This window comes from Lissotriton vulgaris, chromosome 8 (genome assembly GCF_964263255.1).
Source record: "Lissotriton vulgaris chromosome 8, aLisVul1.2, whole genome shotgun sequence".
Lineage (NCBI taxonomy): Eukaryota > Metazoa > Chordata > Amphibia > Caudata > Salamandridae > Lissotriton > Lissotriton vulgaris.
The window spans coordinates 579,467,985-579,493,624 of record NC_141696.1 but is presented as its reverse complement, the minus strand read 5'-3'; the positions used below and the strand labels follow the sequence as shown (position 1 = coordinate 579,493,624).

Here is a 25,640-nt window from a genome sequence, read left to right as displayed (position 1 = left end):
TGACAAAAGACTGTCGTTTCCTAAAAGCTGAGAAAATGGAGATTTCAGCCCCACAAACCCTTTTTTGATAACATTTTCAGGGAAAAACCCAGAGGCTTTCATTTGCAGCCCGTTTTTCCCATTTTTCTGAAAAAAACAAAAAAATCACTATATTTTGGTTAATTTCTGGGACCCCTCCAAGGTAATCCACAAACCCTGGGCGCCTTTAGAATCCACATGATGTTGGAAGAAAAGGACGCAAATTTGGCGTGGATAGCTTATGTGGTCAAAAAGTTACAGGGGCCTAAGCGCGCACTACCCCAAATAGCCAAAAAAGGGCTCAGCACAGGAGGGGAAAAGGCCTAGCAGCGAAGGGGTTAATGGTATTCAGTTTACTTAACTTATTGGGATGGAAGTCTGACTTGGCCTTGCCAAGATACTAATTTGTGAATTTCACAACACTGTATGCATTTCTCAGCAGTGAGTGCTTAAATCATTGAGCTTTGTAGAAAGTGCCTTAGAGTGTAGAGCGCCCTTATGCAAGTCTCCAAAATTCAGCCATTGCTCCCTGATTGGTATGTTGAATCGTGCCAATTATTGCGTTTAAAATTAGGTTTTGGAATGCGAACTTTGACTACAACTAATTTATAAGGATAGGGCAGGTCAAAGACAATGAAGTTGATAGGTGTAACATTCTGACCTGGTAATTATACCACTCCCTTACGACGCCCACTTAAGCAAAGCATGCAAAGAAAAAAAAGAAAAAGGTACATATCAAACATCATGAATGACAAAAGGGACATTTTTAAGAGAATACAGCATTACAATTTAGCGCGAACTAATCCGAGAAGCAGAAAGAAATATAGGAAACCATTATAACACGGTTGGGAAACTGCTAAAGACAATGCAATTAGGTAGGATGAAACTAGTTTTCCTCCACGGCATAAACAAAAGTCTTAATATAGAAAACAAAGGGGAATGCACGACCTAGAAATAGCTCAAGCCAAAGAACCAATGCAAGTAATGGGAGGTGCGAAGAGGGCGACTCTGCATTCCTCGCTGAGCCAGATTGGACTTGACACACCTTTTTTTGTACTGCCTCTGCGCTGTTTTTGACTATAAAAGTAAACTTGGAGCTCACGTGTCATCATATGCCATAAATCTGAAGGTTTTTTTTCTTTTTTTTTTAGTTTTACAAAACTTTGCTCATCAACCAATAATTAAGGATTACAATTCGTTCGATTGAAATGTCCCATTGTTGCCTCTTCACAGTCGCGTCATTCTTTCAGTGTTTTTTTAGGTACTAGTTGTCTTCAACAATTATTGCACCAACCATCGCTTTGTTGTCTCACTAAGCAAAAACAAGCAAACTAGGCTACGCTTACTTTAACCTAACCATACTTATTTAACAGAACTGTCTGTTTGCGCGCATGGTGGAGAGCGCGTTCGGCCGAGCGCGTGTACCTGTGTTTTGCGGCTCCCTCACTCCCTGACGCAGTTTCCGAGGACCCCAGGACCGCCGCAGTGTTATCTCCACGCGGTATTTATTCAGCGAAGCCAGCAGCTGCCGGGCTGCCTTGAGTCTGCCGGGCTGAAGGGATTTCGTGCCTTTTAGCGGGAGGGCGGAGTCGCGGTAATGTACACAACATCCCTGCCTCTTGAGAGGCGATGCCCGAGAGATAAGCCTCGACAGAAACAGGATCCAGCTGTGTCCCAAAACCAAACAGTTTGGCCGTCCTTTAACACAAGAGCGCGACTTAGCTTTCATAGTAAATACAATCTTGTAAATACAATCTTTGTTCCTGTGTTTGCGTGAAACTTTTTCACTTCCTGTGTGTACAGCAATAGTGCAATAAATATAACACAACCGACGACAAGTGAACGTACTGACTGGCACACACAATGGAAGGTGCCTGATTCGTATTAGCATTTAAATTACAGGTTGTGTCCTCTTCTTTATTGAACTAGTAATTGTCGTTGGGTTGTTAGCAATATACCACTGTGTAACCCACTGCCCCGTATTTGATGTTAACATATCGTATATCACTTTCTGTGGAGTATCAGAGTAGTCGGAGTACAAGCATGTATGAAGTAATCACCCCCTTTCTATTAACTTAGACATCTTGCCGTTGGTAGTTCAGTCCAACGTCTCCTAAACCCGGGCGGAAACCCAGCCCTGCTTCGGTTGTCACTTGAATGTAAAAATGTACAACCGCGTGCAAAAGAGGGACATGGATTGAACGCCACTGTTCACTTCTAATTCTCCTGCCATTTTTTTTCCTTTCTTGTTTACACCTTTTACCATTCCCACATAGTCAAAAACCGCCATACTTACCGATGATTCCTGAACACTGGCGTAGTTTCACTCTTCTTTTTTGTTTGTACCATCGGAAAGCGGCTCATTTGAACACTGTCCTAGTTAAAGTGGCTTTAAAGATCGGCATTCATTGCCTGATTATCCTCTCTCCTTTTTGAAAAAAAAAATCGCCCTGCCCGGAGGAGACCCTCGAAGGAGTGTAGGGGAGAGCTATTGACGCCTCTGCTTCCAAGAGCTGCTGGGCGAGCAGGTTGTTGACTTACCTTTGTGGAGACTAGATGCCCTTCCTTCTGCTCAGAGGCGGAGATTTAACCCTTTCCGCTGTCCGCAAGATAAGCGTAAACGCTGAAATAATATTAAAGTACACTATTGAACAAAGAACAGCCCATACCAAAGTGTGGCATTCACATGCTGAGCACCTATTTCAATGAAGTGTCTATTTTGATTGCTTTAGATGTTGATACTGTGGTAACAGTAATTCCGTGTTTGATGCGAGCTCGAATAACCAGAATAACTGGTCAGCTTGGTTTCTGTTGACAGCATGCCTTTTGTTATGTATTGGTGGCTACCAGGAAAAAGATTGGAAGCTCTTAAAAAAAATGAGTGACTTCATGTGACGGTCGGGTCGTAAAAACAAAATTCGAGTTTTGTAATCTAAATACGTTTTTTTTTTTTTGCACCACACTTTTTTTGGGGGGTTTGTTGTCCTGTTTATTCTATTTAGTTAAAGTCAGTAGACATTTGAAGATTCTTCCCAAGTCAAATGTTTTCCTAGTTGCATGTGGTTTTTAGGTCGCAGACTACCAGACAATACAGTCTGATTTGCTGAAAACATCTTGGAGACATTCAGAAAGTTGACATAGGACTTCATTCTGCCCGTGGCTTTGCAACTCCTATTTTCTTGCTTTCCTATTGCTGGCTTTATTTGCTTTAGGCTGTCCAGATTGAGTTTGTAACCTTCCCTTGCCCAAACCTTATTTACAGTATCCTTCAGAGTGCTTCCTTTTTGTAAACAGGCTTGTTGTAAATCTTGTTCTACCTCGTCACATTTGCTGTGCATTCAAAGACCGAAATCAGATGTCAGGCGCTGTCTTCAAACAGCTCTTGGTTAATTTTCTTTCTTATGACTTCAAAGTGAAGGGATTTATGTAACAGTCTTGCTGGATAAGGGGGTAGGAAATAGTCTTTTTCTAGCACACATTTATATGAATTGTGTATATCAGAATTTGGAACACAAATGAAGTATTTTTTAATTTCTGAAGTGTGCAGAAAACACATACTTTATCAAAACAATTCGTTACACTAGGTGACTAGGGGACTTAATGTCCACGCATTTTCGTCTGTGCACTGTATAGTTTTATTAGTAAAAGACCTTCTGGTCAGAGACCTGCTCTCTCCCCCAGCAGCTCTGCTGTTGCACCACTGCCACTGACCCCGTTCACCTGTTGCTGGTAGGTGTTCGAGGCCCTCCTCCACCCACAGGCTCCTGCCTGCGCCTCTTCCCTGGTGGTCCAGTGGGAGAGCTTTGCTCTTCTGCTGGTCCGCTGTTGTCTGTCCTGTGTTTGTGCCCGTTTTTCTGTCTTTTGTCTGTCCTTTGTCAATTGTGCCCGTAAATTGTCTAATCTGTATTTTGTTATATTTTGCCTGTTTTTGACTGTTTATACTGTTCTTCGTACGTGTGCCGTTGTTGTGCCCTTTCCCACCGCTGCTGGCCCCTCCTCCCTGCCAGTTCCCGCTCGTAGCTGTGCTTCCCGCCCCTTCCCTATTTAATGGTTGCTAGCCGCTGGCCCGCCAAAGCTAAGCCCGTCTGCGCCCGTCCCTGATGCGACCAGTGCCAGGGACCCTGGATCTCCAACCACCCACTGCCACGACTCAGCTGCCCTCCTTGCACTCAATCCCGAAAGGAACAACAACTGTCAGCTGTCAACGCCAAACGCCACCCACGGCCAGTTCTCCTGCCGCCAGACCTTCACCCTCCTCCGCAACCCCACAGCCACAGCCCCCACACCGGACACCAACACCAACGAAGGCCTAAGGTGCATCCTCCTTAACGTGCGCTCCCTGGAAAGACACGCAGTAGAGATCTGGGACCTCTTCGATACCCTCTCTCCAGACGTCCCCTTCTTCACAGAAACCTGGACCAACCCCACCTCCGCCCCCAACATCGCCACCGCCATCCCCGATGGGATACAAGATCCAGAGGAAGGACAGCCCCAACCGCACAGGAGGACTTGCCATCGCCCACAATAGCTCCCTCCGACTCACAACCTCCAGCTCGAGCGACAGCCTGCCCACCACCAAACAACTCCACTTCCAGATCTAGACCAGCTACAGAACGACCCTAAGAGGCACCCTCTCCTTCAGACCTCCTGGACCCTGAACTGCGTTTACCACCACCATCGCCGTTCTCATCGCGCCGCGCGCCATCACCTCCGTGGACTATATGCTCAATGGAGACCTCCACTTCCACCTCGACAACCTCAGCCACCTCCACACCGCCACACTCCTGGACAACCTCGCCAACCTCCGACTGAAACAACTCGTCACCACCCCCACCCACAAGGCAGGACACTCCCTCGACCCCATCTTCGCAGTAGGTAACACCATCCACTGCAGCCACACCATGCAACCCCCATGGACGGACCATCACTGCGTACATTGCCACGTCAACAAACCTACGGTTCCCAAACCTGCACCCGCCCTCCACGAAGAAACAGGAGCAAGGTCACAGAGGAGCACCTCAACTCCACCCTCAACCACGATAACCCCACCACCTCTACCGATGCCAACCTCTCAGCCAAAAAAACTCCACTGATGGATCATCAACTTCGCAGACAAGCTCCCACCCCTACGTAACCCTGACAGACAGAGCCCCAGAAAGGCTACCTGGTTCACCACCGACCTCCAAGAATCTAGACGCACCTGCAGACATCTCGAAAAGAACTGGGGAAACAGCAAATCCCTGGAAGACCTCACCACCTACAAAAACGCCAGGACAGAATATCACCAACGCATCAGATCCACCAAAAGGACCTTCGTCCAGAACAAGATCGCCGCCAACTCCAGCCACTCCAAGGAACTCTTCAGCATCATCCAGGAATTTACCAAACCCCCCAGCGATCCCAAGGACATCACCCCCACCCAGGACCTCTGCAACAAGCTCGGCTCCTACTTCCATCTGAAAATCAAGGGCCTCTACGACAACTTCGACGACCAGACACCTGACTTTGAAACCACTCCCTCCTCCAGCAACACTAGCCAGCCCACCATCTCCTCCTGGACCCCGGTCACCACGAAAACACCGCATCGACAGTGAAAATCATCCACTCAGGAGCCCCCACGTACCCCTACTGTTGCACAACTTCCACATGCCGCCATCACTCCGGATCTATGATGCACCATCAACGCAGTTCCCACAGACCTCAAGAACTACCGACCCATCTCCCTTCTCTCCTTTGCAGCCAAAGTCACATAGAAAACCGTCAACGTCCAACTAACAAAATTCATTGAAGAAAACTCCACCCTCGACCCCTCCCAATCCGGATCCTGCAGCAACCACAGTACCGAGACTTCCCTACTTGCTGCCTCAGAAGACATCTGCACCCTTCTCGACCAAGGACACACCCCAGCCCTGATCCTAATCAACCTCTCTGCAGCCTTCGATACCGTATCCCACTGCATACTCACTGCCAGACTCCACAACGCCGGCATACAGGGTGCCGCCCTCGACTGGCTTCGTTCCTTCCTCACCAGTAGAATCAGACTGCCACCCTTCCTCTACGAACCCACGGAAATCAACTGCGGAGTACCCCAGGAATCGTCGCTCAGCCCCACTCTCTTCAACATCTACATGGCCCCCCTCACCACCATCGTCGGACATCACAGACTCAGCATTGTATCCTACGTGGACGACACCTAGCTCATCCTCCCTCACCAAGGACCCCATCACCACTAAACTCAACTTCCAGGAAGGAATGAAGGACGTTGCATCCTGGATGAGCAGCAGCTGCCTGAAGCTCAACTAAGAGAAGAGCAAGGTCCTCATCCTCGGACCCTCCCCCTCTGCATGGGACAACACCTGTTGGCCCACCGCCCTCAGCACCCCCGCCCCCACTGACCATGCCCGAAACCTTGGCATCATACTCTGCTCCTCCCTCTCCAAGACCCGACAGGTCGACGCCGTCGCCTTCACCTGCTTCCTTCGAAAGACTTTCAAATGGATCCCCCCAGAATCATTAAAGACCTTCACCCACGCACTTATAAACAGCAGACTGGACTACTGAAACACCCTCTACGCCGGGATCAACAAGTCTCTGCTCCGCAAACTCCAGACCACACACAACTCCGCAGCCAGACTCGTCCTCTGCATCCCTCAACAAGAACACATTAGTAGACACCTGCATAACCTCCACTGGCTCCCCGTTGAGAAGAGAGTAACTTTCAAGATACTCAACTACGCTTACAAATGCCTCCACAAGATCGAACCGCAATATCTCAAGAATAGAATCTCTTTCCACGTACCCAAAAGGAAAATTCCGATCCACCGACCTCGCCGAACCCCCGCTCATCAACAGAGGAAGAACGGGTGGAAGAACTCTCTCCTTTATCGCAGCCAAGACCTGGAACAAGCTCCCGATCAACATCAGACGCGCACCCACCCTGCACATCATCAGGAAGACCCTCAAGGCCTGACTCTTTGACTGACAGGAGCTGCTCACCAAGCCGCCAGCGGCTTGAGACCCTCACAGGTGAGCAGCGCGCTTAAAATCCTCTGAATGAAACTGTGTCTTTGTAAATGTAATGGTCATTTCAATTGAAAATGTGTTGTCTGTAAGGGCAGTGTGCTACCACACCATGAATACTCCACTCCACTCTACTCTGTTCCACACAACTTCACTCTACTGTGCACCACTTTACACCACTCCATTCTGCCTCACTCCACTTCTCTCTACTTTGTACGACTCTACTCTGCACTCTTTTCCATTGCACTTGACAGTAATCCAGTCTAGGCCACATCGATCGATCTACTCGGCACAATTTCACTCTATGGCACATTACTCTATGCTACTGGCAACACTGCTCTCTATGCCACTGCACTACATGCCAATAGACTGTACACCAGTACACTCTGTTGCCAATGCACTTTGCTCTGTAACACTCAACTCCGTCTCCCCTGTGCTCTTAGCCTGTCCGCTGTACGCCACTCTAATCTACTCTGCACCACTGCACTCTATGCCGCTTTATTCTATGCCATTACACTCTATGCGACTCTGCCCAACTACACTCTGCCTTGCGCAACTACACTCTATGCCACTTCACGCTACTCTAAAACAATCTACTCTACAACACTGCATGCTACTCCACTCTATGTCACTGCACTCAACGCCACTCTACTCTTAACCACTGCACTCTACGTCAATACAATATACACAACTACACTGTCACTGCACTCTACGCCACAGTACTCTACTTTGCACCACTGTACTCTAAGCCATTCTACTCTACATCAGTGCACTCTGACACTCTACTCTGCACTCTGCCACTCTACTCTACACTGCTTCCTTCTTCAGCAGTATACTCTGCTCTGTACCACTATTCTATGCTGGTCTGCACCCCTCTACGCCACTGCACTCTACGCCACTCAACTGTACTCTGCACCACTGCCCTCTGCATCACTCTATGCCACTGCCCTCTGCATCACTCTACGCCACTCTATTCTGCCACTGTGTGCCACACCACTCTCCGCCACTTCGCTCGACACCACTTCCCTCTGCTATGCACCACTCTAATCTACTCCACTGCACTCTACGAGAATGCTTTGTACTCCACTAAATTTGAAGCCACTGCACTCTATGCCACTAAACTCTGTAACACTCGACGCCAATGCACTCTACACAAAGTCCACTTTGTCACTCCAGTGGATGCCACTGTTGTATTCCATATAGGCACCCCCATGTTATGTTATGTTATGTTAATAACACTTCTATAGCGCACAGCTGCCCCAGCCAAGAGGCGTCCCGGCGCTTCAGACAGAGTACACAAACACAACACAGCAGAGCAAGAGACAGCCGCACACAGGAAAAAAAAAAAACTAAGATGGATGAGGGAACAAGTGCGTTTTTATCGCCCTCCTAAATTTCAGGAGCTCATCAAGTTCTCGAATGTGGGACGGGAGAGAGTTCCACAATTTGGCGGCCAAAACTCGGAAGGATCGACCCCCCGCCCTACACAGCCTAAACCGAGGGACCACAGACCAGTTTTGTCCCGAGGATTTTAGAGAGCGCGAAGGCACATAAGGCGTCAGAAGGTTATCGAGGATCTGAGGGGAGGCCAGCTTAAGGATCTTAAAAGCTAGGCACAAGGTTTTAAAATGGATCCTCTGTGCCATAGGTAACCAGTGTAAAGAACGGATGGTACTTTCCGCAGAGCAGAACCTCAGTAGACCCACCAGTGCTCTGGCTGCGGCGTTCTGAACACGTTGCATCCGGGCAATTTCAGCCTGGTTGGCCCCCAACAGGAGCGAACTGGCGTAATCGAGCCGAGATAATATGGATGCCTGTATAACCAGCTGCCTAGTGGCGGCATTAAAGAACCTCAAAATAGTCCTTAATCCTCGTAGGATGCCAAAACAGGTGGCTGCCACTTTTTTAGTATGGGCACAAAAACTGAGGGCAGGATCTAGCCAAACCCCCAAGTTCTTTACCTCTGGGACTGGGATAGTAGTAGCGCCCAGCTCAGGGGGCCACCAAGTATCACCCCAGAGATCAGTCCTCTTGCCCACGATCATTACCTCAGTTTTTTTGGCATTAAGCTGGAGGCAGTTGGCATTCATCCAGCTAGCTGCTGCCCGGAGTCCATCCCGGAATCTGGGGCGTCAAGGTCGGAGTTCCCACTTAGAACGACCGCTAGCTGCGTGTCGTCAGCATAGGAGACCATAGTCATGCCCCACTGCTTGACGACAGCCGCCAGCGGTCTCACATAGAGATTGAATAATGTGGGACTCAGCGATGAGCCTTGAGGCACACCCAGCTCCAAAGGATAAGACTTGGACTCATAAGGCGGGGTGACAACTTTAAAGGTCCGATCAGCAAGAAAGGAACTGAACCAGTTGAGTGCAAAACCTGCAACACCCGCCTCTCCAAGACGTTGGAGTAGGATCCTGTGTGAAAATGTATCAAACGCGGCACTAAGATCTAGTAATACTAGTGCCGCAGTTTGACCAGAATCCAACACAGAGCGAAGATGTTCAGTCATAGAGAGCAAGGCTGTTTTCAGTGCTGTGGCCAGCACGGAAGCCAATTTGGGAGGAGTCTAGAGTCCCTGCCCTCACAAAATGCTCAGACAAAACCCCATTTATATAGGTCTCCGTGATTTTAGCAGCCCAAGGGAGGAGAGAGAGTTCTGGCGATAGCTCTCAAGTTTAAGGGAGTCCATAGAGACCTTTTTCAATATAGGTGTTACGACAGCCTGTTTCCACTTAATGGGAGCAACACAGAGGCAAGAGAAAGATTAATAAGATGGCAAACTGGAGGAAGGATAGTAGCAGCAGAATTTCTGAACTGAGCTGGTCTCAAAGGATCCGCAGGTGAGCCAGATTTTATCCTAGAGGCCAGCGTAAGAAAAGTCTCCATCGACTGGCTAGGAAGAGAAGTTAAGGTCTCACCAGTGGTCAATATTAAGCTGGTGGGCTCCACTCCCGGTGATGGAAAAAGCACGATAGATAGCTTGAACTTTTTCAGTAAAAAAAGCTGCCAGATCTTCGCAATGAGCCACTGAGCATATTTCCGCTGCAGGATCTCTTTTGGCGGTCAGGTCCTTAAGGACCTTGAAAATTAACTTGGACGGATTGAGGCGGTTTTTAAATTCCTGAGAATAGTAGGCTGCACAGGCTCTGCAAACAGCTCTATGATAGATTTTAATTTTAGAGAAGTACAGAGTTTTTTTCCCAGTCTCAAGATTTCCGCCAGTCCCTTTCTGCCAATTTACACTCTTTTTTTAGCAGCACCAGGGAACTGTCGTACCATGGGCTGGGTTCTCTAATGCGAACTTAGTCCAGGCAGCAGGAATCCGTGCATCCAAGGCCCAGGAGACCCAGTCACAGAAAAGGTCATACCTTGATTCTGCATCAAGAAAAGGGCCTAACGGATGAGCCTCCAAAAAGTGATGAAAGTCCTCCAATTTAAGTTTCTTCCAATGACGTTTGTGCACTACTCTATCCAGGTGTTTAAATGGATGCTCTTTGATCAAAAGAAGGATTTTCACTAAAAAGTGATCAGTCCAGACAACTGGGCAAGGTCTAACAATCTTGGCCCCCGTCAAATTCGTAAAAAACGGGTCAAGGGTATGGCCCCCCACATGGGTGGGGGAAGAGACCAGTTGATTTAACTGAAGAACCTCCAGATCTGCTAAGGTACTACTAATGGCAGATAAATGGCCACAGTCAAAATGAAGATTAAGGTCTCCATGTATGCTAAAATTTGCGCAGCCCATGGCCAAAGAGCTAACACATTCCGGGAGAGCCTTACGAAAAGCAGTGTCACAGCCGGGGGGACGGTAAATTAGGAGGCCAGAGAAAGTGAAGTGATGGCTAATGGAAATTCTAAAGAAAGCACTTTCACAGCCTACCAAATCCACCACCCTCCAGTCACATGGATAACAGGATTTAACGGCCACAGCAATGCCCCCTCCCCTAGATATCCGATTGTGAGTAAAGATGGAATACTCAGCGGGGAGATCAAGATTCACAACTGCTGTGTCCGCTTCCTGAAGCCATGTTTCCGTCATAAAGAACACATCAGGTGACTCATCCCTCATGAGATCAAAAAGTTCATTATGGTGCTTCCTAAGGGATCTTACATTCAGATTCCAAATGGAGATATCTTGGGGGACTGGTGGTCTAATACCAGGGACTTTAATCGGAAAGGGCTCTCCCAAGGCAGTAATGGAAGAAGGGGCATTGAGAGACCAAGCCCCACATACACACATATACGGACCACACAGAGGACTGACAGGCCCATGAGAACAACTTGGAACAGAAAGCCCAATGACTAGCAGCTCATCCCTGGAAAATCTACTCACCTGGTACATTGCCTAATGAAGTGCCGAACTGTAGGTCTGGGTAGCATCATAACCCTTCTCCTACATTCTCTCCTATATTACATACATAACGGATTTGAGGGACTGACTTTTTACCTAGTTACAATACTATACCCAGTACGTAGGGTTTTTCCCTGAACACTAGTCTCATAAATTATGCATGAGGATTCTTAGTTTCTTGGAATCACAGCAGGACCATCATCTACTGCATAACTATGTATAAAGTTCATTTCCAACGTCATCCTAAGTCCGACACTGGCACAGCAAGGTAGAATCCCTGGGGATACCTTAGGGTCTATAAACATCACATCTTGCTGAGATAGTCAGAGGAGATCACGACTTCCATGCTGACACACTGATGTGAGACGCTGAGGTTCCTCCATGCAGGGACTCCAACTTGCAGTGGTCTGACATCCCTTGCAGGGTGTTCAGCTCGAGACCAGAACGGGGTCCCTCAGGCTAACATCAGGTAATGGGGTTGGCTTTATCCTTCAGGGATTTTTGGCTTTACATCTACTCTCATGCTAGGTACACTTAGGTACATCTAGTTAGGGTGCATCGTAGGAGTACTCATTTTATTGTCATGTATTTTATATACTCTCCTATATTTATGATTGAAGCAAAATGGTAGAGACCTACCATCTGTTTACCTTCTTAGTGCTGCAGTCTACTGGTGATTTCAGTGCACTTATTTTACACTAGAATAACGACTGTTCGATAAGTACTTATTGAAAACGTCCCAACCTTTTATTCTGTGATTCTCTCTGAGAACAAGTGAGCATGAGTGACTGAGCGAAAAGTAAGTTAATGTTTCTACGGTCCTGATGGATCAGGGTTGTCTTGTTCGATATTTGCCATGAACTATTCTCTCCTTGGTAAGAGGAGGTTATAGTGGCATTGCGAAATAGCTGCTACACTGGCCAACATACCCGGTGGGGGTGTCTGGAATCAGTCTATACACCAGTCACTCTGCGCCACTCTACTCTGCCACTCTGCGCCACGCCGCTCTCAGCCACTTCACTCAGTACCACTTCCCTCTACTATGCACCACTCTAATCTACTCCACTGCGCTCTACGACAATGCATTGTACTCCACTAAATTCGCCGCCACTGCACTTTATGCCACTAAACTCTGTAACAGTCTACACCAATGCATTCTACACAAAGTCCACTTTGTCACTCCAGTGGATGCCACTTTATGCAACTCCTACTAGGCCTCTCCAATACACAACACTCTCTGCCACTCCACTCTACTCTGTTCTTCGCTGTTCAACAGTACGACACTTCAAGCCACTCTCCTCTATGCCACTAACATTTAGCCATACTGAACAGCAGCCACACTGGTGTACAACATGGCTAAAACACATTGGCAAAGCCAATAGTCCTTGCATAGGCAAGACATATTGTGTTTGCTAATGCTTGTTTGTTCTGGACATTTCAACAGTCAAATTGGGGTGATTCAGAGGCTAGCAGATAGAGAGTCTCTCTCCCATCAGTGTATACTCCTTGCTGCACATACTCACCGATATTTCCTTATTTTGGCATCTTTGTATGGTTATACTTCATGAACTTTTAAGACGGTCACAAGGCGGGATATTGGGGCAGCATAAAATGCGTATGAATATTTTTTTCCGCAAAGGAGGACTCGTGAAGGATACACATAGAAAAGTCTGCATTTATCTTAGGGAGTGAATTGGAATCCCACAAAGTTGTTCTGCACCATAGAATGAAGCATCTAGGATAAGATAGACTAGATAATTAGTACTAAGTAGTGGGAAAGTATTACTGGAGGATAGGGCTTATCAAAAGTAACTGGTAGGCCTGGGCGGAGTTCGCAGAGTTTTACTCAATGGAACTCCGCAAAGTCTCAGAAAAACGTGGCCGTTCTCTGCGGAGTTCCGCCAGTGGCGGAGTATGTTAAGTCGTACTGCTCACACTGATTTTAAGCACCGGGAGTTTGTACTGCGCTATAAAATAAGCGCAAATGGCACTTTGTGTCATGCCTGAGTGCACTGCTGCTTTATACTGCAAGAGCAGACATTCTACTCGAGCGGCAGGTTCCTCAACTTGAGCCCAGATTTCTCAACGTGAGCGGTCGCAACATCCCCCATGTAGATATCTTGCCAAGAGGAGGTTCAGCGCGATATTTTGCTTGCATGCGGTCGCCAACTTACAGTTTGTGAGCCGCACGAGAGAAAAAAACTCTGTGTTGCTTTGCTGAGTTTTGCAGAACTTCGCACGAACATCGAAGTTGGCAAATGGCTTCAAACTCTGCCGCTGGCACAGCGGAATTCTTCACCCACCCCTAGTAACTGATTTGTCCCCTCAATCTCAGCAATTCATTCATCCAGCAAGAAGTGGAAGATAGTAGGAACCAATAAGTGAGGTGGTAAGTGGTCTTGGATGCGTAGAACTTGCGCACATTTAAATATGTTTTATTACCTTTAAAAGCATGAGTCTGCTCTAGACGTTTTATAAACATGGCAACTTTATCCCTATGGTTATGTACAGTATAAATTCCCCCACATACGCATACTAACTCCATTAGGAATTCTTATCTGAAAGAGACATGTTAGTGATAGATTCCTTACCTTAGAATATCCCCAGGTGTCAGACTGGATCTGGAAACTTTTGCGTAGCAATACCCCTGCGCGTCGGTAGGCGTCGTCCGCGGCTCCGCGTCCGTCGTTAGCGCCGGAATGACGTCGCTGGGGTACATAGACGCCACCCTCGCACACTGACCTCAGTTCTTCTTTTTTCCGCGCCAGCTAGCGCAGATCCGGAAAAGCTCTACCCCATAGCCACTTTTTGACTAAACCTTTTTGATCTTTTCATCTGTTTTTTCTCGAGTCGTTCGATTCCTACGGTGCCGGTAGGGATGGCCGGGTCCAAACCCTGCTCCAAGTGTAACCGAATGATGTCGGTTACCGACCCCCATCGCCGGTGTCTTCAGTGTTTAGGCCTCGACCACGACGACCGTACGTGCTCCGACTGCCGCGCCCTGACGTCTAAGGCTAGGCGGGAGCGGTCCCGCAAGCGACTTGAGATCCGGCAGTCGGCCCGCGCCATTTAAGGTCCCGGTCCCACAGGAGGTCGAGGGACCGGTCTCGGGGTCGGAGCCCTCGTAGCCTCGAGAGTCGGCATCGGTCTTCGGGATCAAGATGCTCAGGTAAGAGGCATGAGAGGTCGGAAGGCGCCATCGCTCTTCCGACCCACCCCAACGCTCGCGCGACGCGGCCAGGGGTTCGGGTGACACCACCCACGTGGCTCCGACGAAGTCGTGGGCACCGCATCCTGCCTCACACTTTCCGTTCCTTGGGCACGATGCAACGCCTGAGGAGGTCGAGCGGTACCTCATGGCCATGAGGTCCCTCCCTCTTCCACCGGGCTCCGTGGCGCCTTCGGGCCCAACGGTCCCGGCAGGGGGGCCTAGCGGGTCGGGTGCTTCGGCCCGACGCCTCCGGGTGCTTCGGCCCGACGCCACCAGCAACTTAGGTCCCGGCGCCGCAGGCCCCCACTGGATCCGCTTCCGGATCCGGGTCGTCGCCGGTCGACCTCACGACCTCATCGACGCCGGCCCCTAGAGTGTCACCCCCGGCACCACCTACGCGCGACGCCATCCCCAATCCTGCCCTCGATTCGGTTCCGGCGCCGGAGCGGCGCCGCTGGTCGCCACTCTGGACGCCACTCTGGACGTCGTATGGAGATTTTTATTTCCACAAACCGGCCCCATCCTTTGAACCTGAATTTCAGGTGATGGGTGACGAGGGGGATTGGGAGGGGTCTGTGGACCCTCTGGCACAGGAGTGCCAGTCTCAGCAGGACTGGACATGTGAGCTTGGGGATGCCAGTGGCCTGGACACTTCGCCAGACACTGGTTTTGTCTCTCCTTCAACAGTGGCTATGGAGGAGGGGGCTGCCTACAGTGTAGTGTTGACGCGGGCAGCCAAGGCCTTGAGCCTGGAGCTCCCCGTCGCGGCCGTGAGGACTAACCTCCTCACTGAGGTCCTTAAACCGCAGGCAAGCTCGGCTGAGCCTCTGCTGCCGTTTAATGAGGCCTTGTGTGACGTTCTTTTGGGCACTGGTCCAGGCCCGCTACAGGTCAGCCTGTGGATAGGAACAGGGCCAGACGCTACCGCCCGGCTCCGGGCGACCCTTGCGTCTTGTCCGGCCACCCCACCCCCGAGAGCCTGGTTATCCAGGCCTCTACTTCCCAGACCGCATTCCCGACGGCTCCGCCTGATCAGGAATCCAAGAGGTACGAACAATTCGGTGAGAAGGTGTTCTCGTCCCTGAGTTTGGGACTGCGGTCAGTCAATACCGCATGCCTCTTGGGCCGCTACACTCACACTCTGTGGGACACGGTCGCGGACGTGTTGCCACAATGTCCGGAGGAGGCCCGGACTAAACTCGCCCAAGCCCTTGCGGAGGGTCGAGATGCGGCACGCTATACCATCTGGTGGGGGCTGGATACCACGGACTCATGGGCAGAGCGATGGCAACGACGGTGGCAGTTCGACGCCACGCCTGGTTGAGGACCACCAACTTTTCGGCTGATGTCCAGGCTACCCTTCTGTACATGCCGTTTGATGGCCGTCGCCTCTTTGGCGACAAGGCAGACCATGCGCTTGAGCGTTTTAAGGACTCTAGGGCTACGGCCACGTCCTTGGGCCTCTCAGCCCCACGCAGCAAACAGGTTCCTTTCGCTCCTTTCGTGGCCAAGGAAGGGGCGCTCCCACACGTGCTGCCAGTCACGCGCCGCAGACTAATACACAGCGTGGTGGCGCCCATGGCGGCGGTCGGGTACAACGGCGAGGCCAGTCCACACCTTCCCCTGCAGCATCTGCCTCAAAACCCTCCTAGTCCGTGCTTTCAGGCCCATGTGACGCCAGTGGGGGGCAGGGTTCGCGATCACCACTTCAAGTGGCGCACTGTCACGTTGGACATGTGGGTGCTGCAAATCGTCCGAAGGGGCTACTCCCTCTCCTTCGAGACGACCCCTCCAGCCATGCCACCGCAGTACCACGGCGTGTCGGGGGATCATTTGCAACTACCGCAAGAGGAAGTTACGGCCCACTTGGCCAAGAGGGCCATCGAGCGCGTTCCTAGGCCAGAAGTAGGGTGTGGTTGTTACTCCCACTACTTTCTGGTACCCAAGAAGGGCAAAGGGGGCCTGCGCCCTATCCTGGACCTACGGAACATCAATGGCTTCCTCCGACACTCTGTCCATCACCACCCCCTTTTCTGAATCGTTTTGTCCACCATAAGCGTGGAAGGGTATACTCAGATGTGAGTCCCTTGCTCACTGCACCATCAGGATTCAAGCAAGCCGGGCCGAAGACGGCTGTAATGCCAGAAACCGGTCCCCAGAAGCTTGTTTCCTTTCCAGTAAAAGAATTGGCTTGGCAGTTTGGTCTGCCCTGTTCCCATGATGCACTGGGCCAGGGACAGACTAATTTGCATGTAGCCAGGTTCTGAGCTGGGATGGTGCAGTGAGCTAAAAAACGGTGATTGATCAAGCCCTGATCTGTTGACTGGGTAGGAGTGTTCTGTTCAATTCAGATACTCTGTCCATCACCACCCCTTTTCTGAATCCTTCTGTCGCAGCAGCAGGGGACGGTCCTCTACCCGAACCTGCCTAGTCTCCACCTCCATGCTTGGAGATTGAGCGGCAACAGTTGTAACAATTTCATTTGCCTCCTGCAGTCTGTAATGTCATTCTGGCAGCCAGGCGTCCCTCCACAAAGTCGGTATACGCCTGCAGGTGGAACAGATTTGTGGCATGGTGCACAGCAAAGGCTGTGGATCCTCTCAATGCCCCTCTTTTTGAGGCTCTCCTCTTCCTTCTTTCTCTTGCCCAGCAGGGCTCTGCTCTGGGAACTATCAAGGGCTACCTTTCTGCCCTTTCAGCCTTCTTAAGGCTACCTGATCAGCCTTCTTTGTTCAAGTCCCCCATTGTAAACAGATTCTTAAAGGGCATCACTCATATGTTCCCTCCTGTTCCTTTCGTGCTGCCCCAGTGGGACTTGAACCTGATGCTAACTTACTTGATGTGCGCTCCCTTTGAGCCGCTTCATAATTGTCCTCTACGTCTTCTTACCCTTAAGACTGCTTTCCTGGTTGCCATCACCTCTGCCAGGAGAGTGAGTGAGCTCCAGGCTAATTTCTCTAAACCTTCTTTCCTTTCTGTCCATCCGGACAAGGTTGTGTTGCGGACAAAACCCTCTTTCCTGCCCAAGGTAGTCACAGCCTTCCACATCGGGCATCCATCACCTTGCCCACCTTCTTTCCGCCTCGAAAGAGGAAGAGGCTCCACTGTCTGGACCCAAAACGTGCGCTCTCTTACTATCTGGATCGCACACGCCAGTTCCGGGTGGATGACCAACTCTTTGTTGGTTACGTGGGCGCTAAGAAAGGACGGGCGGTGCACAAGCGGACCATCTCTTGGTGGATCGTGTTGTGCATCCAAGCGTGTTACTCTTTGGCTAAGAAGGAATCTCCTTTTGGGCTATGGGCCCACTCCACTCGGGCCACGGCGACTACTACTGCCCTGGGTCGAGGAGTCCCCTTGCAGGACATTTGTCAGGCAGCTACGTGGGCCTCGCTACACACGTTCGCAAGATACTACTGCCTGGACAGCCAAGTCCCGAGGGATGGCTTCTTTGGCCGTTCCGTCCTCCAGGACTTTCTGGTGTGATTATTGGTTCGCAGACCCACCACCGGGGTTGGTATTGCTTGGGTATCTATTCTAAGGTAAGGAATCTATCACTAACGTGTCTCTTTCAGATGCACAAGTTACTACTTGTGTAACGATATATCTGTAAGAGACATTAGTTAGTGATAGATTTCTGGTGACAGAAAAATTTTCTTTTTATACACATTTTGTAGGTCCCCTGATATCTTGAAGTAAACTGTAAGAAAAAGGTCCTGAGGAAGGTGGCCTAGAGCCGCCGAAACACGCGTTGACCTGGTGCAGGGGTCTCAAATTGGAGCTTGAGACCCAAGAATTGGCGCTTAGATCTTGCCAACTTAGACTCCGTTCTTCCTTTTTCCCTTGTTGGTGTGGTTTGAATGAAGTATGGGTGTGAGAGTGTGAGTATCTTGAGTTTGTGTGTATGATATCAGGTGGTGTTTTCTTAAGTATCTTGTGTTACATTATTTTGTATATATTTATAATTACTTTGTGATATTTGTGTGTATTTGCTAAAAATCATGTATTTTGAGAAAAAATATTCATAAAAAGTGTATTTGTGATAAAATGTTTTTTATAAATTTAACAATAAGGAACTACATAAAATGAAAATAAAATAAGTGATAAAATAAAACATGTCTAGAATATTTCTGTCGCCTAGTTTAAATTAATAGGATGTATACCAATATTTGAAGATTATGGCCATTGATGGAACAATTCTTTCACAGTGTTGTCTTTCTCTTCCCCTCTGTTCCGTGTCCACATTTAACCTGTTTGAGGGGGTCCCATCCTACATGCAGCCATTTTCAATGTACTTGGTGTACATGGCGTTTGAGAACTTTATAGTCGTGAATTGACTTTATAGTTTCGTATCCATTTGTTCGAGACATGTGGGCCGCTGAAATCATATCTGTGCATAGATCGCGGCCTAGTGTTGGGTCCGGATGATCGCACATTGTTGTCCTGGAAAAGTCTTTGAAGTATCACGAGATAGGTGGCTCCTCCCCTGGACTACAGTGCGCATGGGCATCGACTCCATCCTCAGATTGTTTTTTTCCGCCATTGGGTTCAGATGTATATTGGTTCACTCTAGTCGGAATCGATATAAAACTTTCTTAAGGCCAAAAGGCCTTTAGTTTTTTCGTCGGTATAGTCTTGCGTTCGGTGCCCGATTCTTCCAGCTTGGTTCAGAGCCGGATTCCAGAGAGCCGCGTGCTTTCGACTCTGAAGGCCCAGTCGACGCCACAGACCTTATCGACGGACCATCATGGAACGGAGTCCATTCAAGAGATGTCCCGTGTGCAACTCCAAGTATCCCCACATCGACGTCCACCCGGTGTGCAACAAGTGTCTGTCTCCGGATCATGATGAAGCCAGCTGCATGGCTTGTTCAAGATTTCGATCCAAGAAGACTCTTATGCATCGTCGCGCTGCGCGCCAGGAGGCCCAGCAGACTGCACTGGCGCCTGTGAACATATTCGATGCCGGGGATGATGAGGGAGCTGACCGGGAAGTTAGTGAGAACCTGTTGAATCCCGCGTCGGAGGTCGACTACAACTATGACACGGACGTTGAAATGCTCGAAGCGGAAGAAGTCGTCGACGAGGTAGGAGACGACGATGGGGCCTTTGGGGCCATGGAAGATAGCTTGAGCGAAGAGCTAACTCTAACTGACTTTGGGGCCGAAACGCTTCAAAAGGCTCAGGTCGAGGGATCGCCACTAGGCCTTACCCAAGATCTTCCAGTGGGTTCTACGGCCCCGCCTTCGGGCTCGGCTACGGACATTGCTATTGAGCCGCACCCTGCGAAATCGAAACCGAAACCGGAAGTGAAGACACCGGTCTCGACGCAGGTGAAAGCACTGGTGCCCCCCTCGAAACCAAAAGTGCATATTGCTTTGGTCGGATCAAAGCCCTCGGACCTATCGGCACCGACGAAGCAGAAGGGCGTTGTCGATCCGAAGAAACAGGCCAAGGCAGTCCAGCCGAGCAAGTCGGCACCAAAGACGGTCTACACCAACAGAGGGCTCGGTGATCCGAAGGTTCTCGAGACTCCGTGTTGACAAGACAAGACCAAGAGCTGCCCAACCCACGAGTCCACGCCTAGTGGTGCCTCGAAGGATTCCGTCGACTCGACGCAGCTGTCCGCCGCTTTCTCCAAGCAAGTGGCGGACTCCCTGAAGCGCATCAAGGACAAGGCCTCAAGTGTCGGGCCAAAAGATCCTCCACCTTTGAAGCCTGTCGATAAACCTCAGAAAGCGTCGACGCCCATTCATTTCACGTTGCCGCCGAAAGTGGCGCCGAAGGCTTTCACCCCTAGGATGGTCAACAACGTGCCCGAGAAGGTGTCGTCTGTGCCCAAGGCGACGACGTTGGTCCCGGCCTTAAAGCATCGAAAATCTTCGTTGGAAGAACAGCAAGAACATTTTATCGATGCCGAAACTGGCAGACTTTCCCTTCATAAGCGGAAAATTGCCCCAGAACAGCCAATGGAGTCCTATAAAATTCCACTGAAGAAAAAGAAGGATTCCACTTCGACTCATGTTCTTGAGGAACCAATTTCTCCACATGGCCATGACGTCTCACCCACCTATTAAGATGTGGATGCTGGGGAAGGTGATGATGATGATGATGAGTACAGCTATCCTGTCTACACTGAGCCAAATGATACCAATGAACCCTGGGCAGCTGGTGCTGACCCAGGTGATCCTCACTCTACCCCGGACTCTCAAATGTATGCTGTGAAAACGTCGCCTACAGAGGATTCAGCAGCGTTTAATGCCCTCATTGAAAGGGCAGCTAAAAATCACGACGTCCAGCTCCATGCTGACCCCATTGAAGTGGACTTTCTTTTTGACACCTTTTCCGTCTCAGAGAGGACTGTCAAGACTCTGCCTATGTTGAAGGGTGTCTTGAAGCATGCTGGGGAGATCTTTAAAGAGCCTACGAGAGCCAGGGTGATAAACCCTAGAATTGAGAAGAAGTATAAACCGGCACCTACTGACCCTACTTACATCAATGGACAGTTGCCTCTGGACTCTCTTGTTGTTTCTAATGCCCGGAAGAGGGCTAATTCACAAACAACGGGTGATGCTCCACCCCTAGATAATGAATCTAAGGTGTTTGAGGCATCAGGGAAAAGGGTGGCAGCTCAAGCGGCCAATATCTGGCGCATTTCAAATACACAAGCACTTCTAGCAAGGTATGACAGGGCACACTATGACACACTGGAGACCCTGTTGCAGCACCTGCCAGACGAATACAAAGAGGCAGCTGAGATGCTCATCCAAGAGGGGAAGCTGATATCCAATGCTTCTATTAAATGTGCACTGGATGTGGCTGACACCGCGGCCAGAGCTATCAACACTAGTGTCATGCTGAGACGACATGCCTGGCTCAGAATCTCAGGATTTAAGCCAGAGATACAGACCACCATTCTTAATCAGACAGTAAACCCTGATCATCTATTTGGCCCAGAGGTGGACACCACCTTGGAGAAGATCAAAAAGGACACTGAAACTGCTAAGTCCATGGGGGCTCTGCAGTCCCAGAAGTTCAGGGGTGGTTCTTTTCGTCGCTCAAGCACTAGAGGTGTTTCCAGAGGCCAGCTCTCCCAAACCACACAGTACTATAAAGGTAACACGCAGACCACATACACCAAACAAAGTCGAGGTGGATATCGTGGAAACAGCGCCAAAGGCAGAGGTCGTGGAAACAACAACTCCAGATCCTCCGCCACTAACAAACAGTGACGCCTTGTCACTGCCCCCCGACCACGCAACACCGGTCGGGGGGAGAATTCAACAGTTCCTGCCAGTCTGGAAGTCCATCACCACAGACCGGTGGGTCACACAGCTTATACAGTACGGTTATTGTCTGGAGTTAACATCCACTCCACCCAACATACCCCCAAGACACCGTCCTATGTCCGCCGAGCATTTGCACTTATTGCAGCAGGAGGTCCTCGTCATGCTGCAAAAAGGGGCAATCGAGCTCGTGCCTGTGGAAGAAAGATGCACAGGATTTTACTCACTGTACTTCTTGATACCAAAAAAGGACGGGTCCCTAAGACCCATACTGGACCTCATACCCCTCAATCAGTACATTCTGTCGGAGCACTTTCACATGCTAACACTACAGCAAGTCCTACCGTTGCTCAGTCAGGGAGATTTTCTCGCAACTTTAGATCTGAAAGATGCATATTTTCATATTCCGCTGCACCCGTCACACAAAAAATACCTCAGGTTCACCATCCAAAATCAACATTACCAGTTCAAGGTTCTACCTTTCGGAGTCACCACGGCACCCAGGTTGTTTACAAAGTGCCTGGCAACAGTGGCAGCACACCTTCGGAGACAGAACATTCACGTCTACCCTTATCTGAACGACTGGCTAATCCAGGCAAAGTCGGCCCAGCAGTGTGCCGCCCACATGTCCCACACCATTCACCTTCTTCACGATCTCGGATTCTCACTGAATTACCCAAAGTTCCACCTGCAACCCGCCCACATACGGCAGTATATGGGTGCGACTATCAACACTCTGGCAGCCACAGCGCAGCCAAATTCAGTGAGGGTCAGCAGCATTCAATCGCTGATAAAAAAAATTCAGACCTCAACACTCGCTTCCAGCGCGGGTGTTCATGCAGTTGATAGGCATGATGGCCTCCTGCATCTCCATAGTCCCGCACGCGAGACTACATATGCGTCCGCTTCAGGAGTGCTTAGCACGTCAGTGGACTCAGGCTCACGGACAGTTGAAAGACCTAGTGTTGGTGAGCGGTCGGTCATACAACTCTCTGCATTGGTGGAATCCACGAAACCTTTGCAAGGGACGACCGTTCCAAGACCCTGTGCCACAGATCATCCTGACGACGGACGCTTCTCTCCAGGGATGGGGAGCTCATGTACTCCAGTACACTGTGCAGGGACTATGGACACCACAGCAAAGGAAGATGCACATCAATGTTCTAGAACTGATGGCTATCTTCATGGCAATGAAAGCCTTCAAAGTACATCTGTGTAACAAAGTCGTGTTGATCCGGACGGACAACATGACGGCAATGTACTACATTCAGAAACAGAGAGGTACACACTCTCCGCAGTTGTCTCATCTGGCTCAGAGCATGTGGAAGTGGGCCATTCAGAGAAACATCTTCCTCATGGCAGAACACCTCCCAGGCAAGGACAATCAGATGGCGGACCTGCTCAGCAGGTACAGCCACCAAATGCACGAGTGGGAGATACGTCCATCAGTACTCCACCCGTACTTCCAAAGGTGGGGTCATCCAGAGATAGACCTGTTCGCCACAAAGGAGAACGCAAAATGCCAAAGCTTTGCCGCCAGGTTTCCACACCCACAGTCGCAGGGCAATGCGATATGGATGAACTGGTCAGGCAAATTTGCGTACGCTTTTCCCCCAGCACCTCTAATACGCTGGTGGCACACAAGCTAAAACAGCACTCCATGACTCTCATCCTGGTTGCTCCAACGTGGGCTCACCAACCATGGTACACCACGTTTCTGGAACTGTCCGTGGTGCCGCATCAACGGCTGCGCCTCACACCCAGGCTTTTGACGCAGAGCCATGGCGACATTCAGCATCCAGATCTGCAACAGCTCAACCTGGCGATCTGGCTCCTGAGGTCTTAGAGTTTGGCTACCTCAACTTACCTCCTAAGTGTATGGACATCATCCGGGAGGCAAGGAAGCCCACCACCAGAGCATGCTATGCGGCGAAATGGAAGCAGTTTGTAATGTATTGTGCAGACCACAACATTAACCTGCTGGATACATCTATTCAAAACATCATGTGTTATCTCTTGCATCTGTACAAATGTAATCTGGCCTATGCTTTCATTCGTATACATTTATCCGCAATGGCTGCTTATCTCCAAAACAGACAGCACCTCTCACTTTTCAAGGTGCCTGCCATTAAAGCTTTTCTGGAAGGACTCAAACGAGTCATTCCTCTGCGGACGCCACCAGATCCAGAGTGGAACCTCAATGTGGTCCTCACCAGGCTGATGGGTCCCCCTTTTGAGCCACTGCATTCCTGCGAAATTCAGTTCTTGACATGGAAAGTGGCTTTCCTTATAGCAATTACGTCGCTACGATGAGTTGGTGAACTCCAGGCACTAACCATCCAAGAGCCATTTATTCAGATTCATTCTAACAGGGTGTTGCTTCGCACTAACCCTAAATTCCTTCCTAAGGTAGTGTCTCAATTCCATATCAACCAGACTATAGAACTACCTGTGTTCTTCCAAAATCCAGAGTCACTTGCGGAAAGAATGCTCCACACACTTGACGTCAAAAGGGCCCTAATGTACTACATTGATCGGACCAAAGATTTTAGGTAGACTAAACAACTCTTTGTTGCCTTTGCGCCACAGCACAAAGGTAACCCTATTTCCAAGGCTGGTATAGCCAGGTGGATCGTTAAATGCATTCAGATCTGCTATCAGAAAGCCAAGTGCACTCTCACCATTCCACCACGGGCCCACTCCACCTGGAAGTTGGGGGCCTCCATGGCTTTCCTTGGAAATATTCCTTTGGAAGACATATGTAGAGCAGCCACATGGTCTACCAAACACACATTTACAAAACATTACTGTGTTGATGTGCACTCCAACCAGCAGGCAGCTGTAGGGCAGGCTGTTCTAAAAACACTTTTCCAAACTGCTGCAGCTGGCACGGGCGGCCACCGTTAATGGAGGGACTGCTATGTATTCTATGCACAGATATGAATTCAGCAGTCCACATGCCTCGAACCGAAAATGCTACTTTCCAGTATGCATCTGTTCTTGGCATGTAGGGCTGCTGACATTCATATCGCCCGCCCTCCTCCCCGGCGCCTGTAGCGGCTGCAGCATTCACACATACTTCTGGCATGGTCATCATTCACGTAGTTTCACTCCATCTTGGCCACAATGGCTAAAAACAATCTGAGGATGGAGTCGATGCCCATGCGCACAGTAGTCCAGGGGAGGAGCCACCTATCTCGTGATACTTCGAAGACTCTTCCAGGACAACAATGTGCGATCATCCGGACCCAACACTAGGCGGCGATCTATGCACAGATATGAATGTCATCAGCCCTACATGCCAAGAACAGATGCATACTGGTAAGTAGCATATTCATTGTTATCATCCACTGTTATTTAAATACCTAAATAGTAGAAATCCTCCATTATAAAAAAAAATCTCCTTGGACATTCCACAGTGACAAGCGTATTTGAGTAACTAGATGGGAGACAACATAAGATGTGTGTCTTGAGCCCAGATTTCGATTCAAATCACTGACGGACAATAGTAATAATACTTTTTATGTAAAAGGACAGTAATATCAATCACAAGCCACTGATATTTCAACAGATTACCACAGATATTAAAGTTGTAATCAAATGAATATCTCATTCTAAAAAACCTAGAGTAGAAGCCAAGTTTGTTTCGAATCAACTAAACTCCTATGTGTGATAACCATGGAATTATCATCAAGTTAATTTTTTTATGGCTGTCCTAAACGAGAAAAAACAAATGTCCGTTTCGAGCCCCT

The 25,640-nt window shown here is 49.4% G+C and overlaps 2 protein-coding genes across 4 annotated transcripts in view; one reads left to right on the top strand and one right to left on the bottom strand.

Moving 5' to 3' along the window:
- STX19 (syntaxin 19) overlaps positions 1-2,547 on the bottom strand; it is a 96,868-nt gene extending 94,321 nt beyond the window's left edge. The window contains exons 1-2 of one of the 2 annotated variants that reach the window (XM_086934424.1): positions 2,315-2,547; positions 1,444-1,716 (exon numbers count right to left, since the gene is read on the bottom strand). The gene's annotated coding sequence lies outside the window, so the exon portion shown is untranslated. The remainder of the gene's footprint in view (positions 1-1,443; positions 1,717-2,314) is intronic. The other variant, XM_086934425.1, reaches the window with a different exon arrangement.
- The window catches only part of ARL13B (ARF like GTPase 13B), an 836,406-nt gene that overhangs the window by 474,505 nt on the left and 336,261 nt on the right, over positions 1-25,640 (top strand). The gene's annotated exons all lie outside the window — the stretch shown is intronic.